The sequence below is a fragment of the Montipora foliosa genome, chromosome 6, assembly GCF_036669935.1.
Source record: "Montipora foliosa isolate CH-2021 chromosome 6, ASM3666993v2, whole genome shotgun sequence".
NCBI classification, from domain to species: Eukaryota; Metazoa; Cnidaria; class Anthozoa; order Scleractinia; family Acroporidae; genus Montipora; species Montipora foliosa.
The window spans coordinates 4114346-4119345 of record NC_090874.1 but is presented as its reverse complement, the minus strand read 5'-3'; the positions used below and the strand labels follow the sequence as shown (position 1 = coordinate 4119345).

The 5000-nt window shown below is 39.2% G+C and overlaps 1 protein-coding gene across 2 annotated transcripts in view; it reads left to right on the top strand.

The window, feature by feature from the left end:
- The window catches only part of LOC138006371 (alpha-1B adrenergic receptor-like), an 11394-nt gene that overhangs the window by 3321 nt on the left and 3073 nt on the right, over window positions 1-5000 (top strand). The gene's annotated exons all lie outside the window — the stretch shown is intronic.

Here is a 5000-nt window from a genome sequence, read left to right as displayed (position 1 = left end):
GCAGACTGTCGGTGTGGGGGTGGTGAGGCACGACAGCCTCTAGGGACGGGAGTGTCCGAGCAATTTTCATTGGCAGGAAAACCCGCTTTTTTTCTGGCGGGAAATGGTATTAGTGAAGAGCAACGGGATACAGATTAAAGAGCAGAAAAGAGCACGAGAGAAGTGGCAACGAAATTTGAGAAATGTAAGCGAAGAAAACCTCAAGAGAAGCCGAGGAAGGAGAAGAACAGAAAATTTCAATGAGGATGAGAGGAGAGAGGGTGTAAAGATTATCAGTCAAACGGAAAATGTTGTGAAAGAAATTATTGTGCATGTAATTTCAGTTAAGTTGTTGATTAAAATTGTTGGTTACTTGTTTGCAAGGTTTGTTTGTTTACTGCTGTCAGTTCAGAGGTGTTTGATCACTGTAAACTGTATACACTAATGACGAATAATTTTGTACATCATGCAGAAGCATGATCAGTATTGTGTTAATGAGGCAAAAAATGTAAAGAAAGATCCCCCTATAGGTCACTTATCAAGAGAAAACATCCTAAGTGAGGGTGAAGCCCATTCAAGGCATGAAAAATCTGAATTTCATTTTTTTTTTTTTAGATGAAACAGAAGCGGGAAAAAATCCAAAATGGCACTTGACCATACTAAAACGTAATTTAGTCGAAGATGGTTTGGTCTTATCTTCCTCAATGCAAATCACCAAGAATCGATAGCTTCGGAATTCATTTTCTTTGGTGCCAAATGAAACAGCGATAATTTTTTAACAAGATGCAGTTACTGATGTGACGTAATATGTCACCATGGCAACAAAAGAAGCATCCAAAGACGCCCTATATTTTGCCTTTAAATGCTTATATCTTAAAAGCGAACTCAATGACCTTCCAATTTTTATTTCTGGACAGTAATTAGCAGGATTAGATAAAACTCTCTGCAACGTTTAAAAAAAAGTATCTCGATTAGATTAGAGCCACCTTAACATTTTCGAGTTGGAAAGGTGGCTATGAATCCGCTCCAGAAAATTTTTTGTCATTTTAATTTTGTTTAGTTAGCAATTAGTTTTAAATCTCGAGCTCATACATTGAACAAGAAAAATTGCAGAATGCGAACAGCTTGAATGGACCAATCGTAGCTCGATTACTAAGAAATACAGTAAAAAGGTTCATAATTTGTAAAGCCAAACATTTTCATTCTTGGCAAACCAACTGTAATGTATTCAACCAAGCTTTCGAGGGTCATCTCATTTCAATCGTAATTAATGAATTTCGGCCACATTTCCGGATCTCTGCTGTGAACATGAAAACAAAAAAATCTCTTTTGAATCTATTTTGTTTCATTGATGTTTCAAACCATCAACTTCCCTCGTGCAGCCTTTCTCGCCCATTATTTTTTTTAATATGAAACCTTCTTCTTCAAAGTACATTTACTTACTGAAATTTGGTTTATCAACGGAGTTGATAATGTAAATTGGCCACCGTACAGAGATTCTAAAAGCTGACGTTTCGAGCGTTAGCCCTTCGTCAGAGCGAATCGAGGGATTATGGGTTACGTGTAGTTTTTATAGTAGAGTAGGAGATACGCTATAGGTGGTAACATGGCAACGTGAAAAATAGGAATATATTAGTTAAATGAAAAGCGTTCGTTAATACCGTGAGGATTAAGGGTGCCGATTTGAAAGATGAATTTTTGTTCCAGATTCTTGCGGCTTTCCGTCGTACCTAGATGTAGGGAAAGGCCGCAGATAGCCATGTGTTTTTTGGAGTGGTTAGGCAGATTAAAATGGCGAGCGACTGGCTTAGATGCATCCTTGTCATTCTTCTCAACATCGCGTAGGTGTTCGCGGAATCGGTCACCTAGTCGTCTACCTGTCTCACCGATGTATAATTTATTGCATAACGTACAGGTTATGCAATAAATGACATTTGCGGAGGTACATGTGAAACGATCGGTGATCTTAACAGATCGCTTAGGTCCCGATATCTTGCTAGTGTTAACAATGAAAAGACAAGTTTTGCATCGTGAGCGCGCGCATTTGAAAGTGCCGGGTTGCTCGTTGGTTTTGAGCGCGCTTCTAACTAAAAAGTTGCCTACGTTTTTGTCGCGTTTGAATGAAATAAGTGGAGGTTGCGAAAAGATTTTACCAGTCTTGGGATCATTTTGGAGTAATTTAAAATTACTAAGAATGATGCTTTTGACTGCGTGATTACGAGGATGGAAAGTGAGGGTGAATGGAATTCTGTCATTCTTATCTTTCTGTGACGTTTGTAGTGACGACTGTCGATCAAATTTTAAATTACTCCAAAATGATCCCGAGACTGGTAAAATCTTTTCGCAACCTCCACTTTTTTTTTCATTCAAACGCGACAAAAACGTATGCAACTTTTTAGTTAGAAGCGCGCTCAAAACCAACGAGCAACCCGGCACTTTCAAATGCGCGCGCTCACGATGCAAAACTTGTCTTGTCATTGTTAACACTAGCAAGATATCGGGAGCTAAGCGATCTGTTAAGATCACCGATCGTTTCACATGTACCTCCGCAAATGTCATTTATTGCATAACCTGTACGTTATGCAATAAATTATACATTGGTGAGACAGGTAGACGACTAGGTGACCAATTCCTCGAACACCTTTGCGATGTTGAGAAGAATGACAAGGATGCATCTAAGCCAGTCGCTCGCCATTTTAATCTGCCTAACCACTCCAAAAAACACGTGGCTATCTGCGGCCTTTCCCTACATCTAGGTACGACGGAAAGCCGCAAGAATCTGGAACAAAAAATTCATGTTTCAAATCGGCACCCTTAATCCTCACGGTATTAACGAACGCTTTTCATTTAACTAATATATTCCTATTTTTCACGTTGCCATGTTACCACCTATAGCGTAGCTCCTACTCTACTATAAAAACTACACGTAACCCATAATCCCTCGATTCGCTCTGACGAAGGGCTAACGCTCGAAACGTCAGCTTTTAGAATCTCTGTACGGTGGCCAATTTACATTATCAACTCCGTTGATAAACCAAATTTTTGTATACTACTTCCCCACCGACGCAGCACCACAGTTTCTTTAGAAACTACCCCTTCATACATTTACTTACTGATCAGTTATTCCACCGGATAATGGCAGCATAAACCCACAAGTTACTAACATTCAATAAGAAGCAAATTCTCCAAGGAATAACACCATTTGATTGGCTGATGTCACCTCAACAGACAAGATATATCATTCAAAGGGGCCGATAGGTAGTTTAAAAGGCTCTCAAATTTATATTGAAGCATTAAGATTCGTCTAGCAAGTGATTAACCATGCAAATACTGAATTTTCGTTGCTTTAAGACGATTCAAATCAGTCTTCATTTGTTTTTTTTAATTTTGGTTACTCGGACAAGAATCGCAGGCCTTCAGTTTTATAAGCTTTACCGTGGAGTTCGCCGGAAACGAACTCATTGACAGAGTCTTGACAAGCAACTAAAGGGTAAGATCGTGTGAAAATCTCAAAAGTCGAATTATCATTATCGTATTCAAATTTATAGAGCGAGCTTGTTGAGCTAAAGTTGGGACTTTTTTAAAAGTCATTTAACTCAAAGGTCAAATTGATTCTTAATGGTTACCGAAAAGCGGAAGGTTTATGAATTTAAATTCATCAAGGCCAATGACAGTATGCCCGGAAAATACTTTTGAAAAGGTTATTTCGAATGTTATTGCAACATGAAATGCACAAAAACCTCCTCGACCCGTAACAAGACCACGGTAAGCGGTCAAAAGTGATTCTAAATCCACTTTACAACTAAACTAAATAATTGGATTCAAAGAAGTACAATGATGTTTTTTTCCTTTAGTTATTCAACCAATGCAATCCAGTTTCTGTTAAAACGAAAACTAACAGTCTGTTAGACAAGTTTTGAAAAGATTGGGTCTTAATTTGGAACTTGACTTCACTCTTATGCAATCCTTCAAAGCGCCGTGGTTGAGACCGTCAAACTAAGCCGAGGCGGAAAAGGTTATTCTGAATCAGAAAGACTTTTTAACAACATCGATCTGAAGCCCCTGCAGCGATGGTGAAGTGGTGATTGCACTTATCTCCCACCACAGTACTGTAGCCCGAGATCGATTCCGGTTTTTCTCCGGGTTCTCCGGTTTTCCCCCTCCTCATAAACCAACATTTCTAAATCATTCGATCGGATTGAGGGCCATATTGAAAACTACTGGGTCGCCAGTAAATATGTTAGCCTGGAAGTACTTGTGACCGTATATGGCTGCCTATGGATTGAACTGGATCGGGAAGGACTTTTATTCATTTTTCTGTTTGTTCTTGGTGGCAAAGTATTGCGATTATTTACATTTTAACCTGACACAAGAGGACGCGATGGCTCCTCGCTAAGGGCCCATTCAGTTCTGCTTATTTTCAAGAAAGTGGCTATTACCAAGGAAGATTGACTTATTTCACTTTATTATGTGGCTTCAATAGTACGCGCGCTCTGATTAGCTGCTGAGCGGGCAAGATTTTCTTGCAATGACGGGCATTATGAAAATTTTTCTCGACTCGACGGCTCTTTTGAGTTGAGACTAAAAGCTACGAGCGCGTGGGCGAAAACAACAAAAAATATGGACAAAGTACAACCATATTTTCAATAACTGAAAGAAAAACTAGCATACAGATACTTCTTTAGTATGATCGACTACGAGAGCCACAGCGAGAGCGAGTTTTGTTATCCAAAGGACGAAGAACAAGCCAAAACTGAGCAAAAAAAAGGCCATATGATAAATAACGTATTTACCTCGTCCGTTCGGTCATTACAGGAAAATCTCAGACCTCGTCCTTGATGTATTGACCTCGCTATCGCTTGGTCAATACATCACGGACTCGGTCTGAGATTTCCCTGTAATGACCTCACTCTCGGTTAATAAGTGGTATATATACGACAGTCTCCTGTACATATTTCATCATTTCATCCAGAATTGATTGTCATAGATAGTTAAACAGATATTTCTGGCTCTGAACTGAA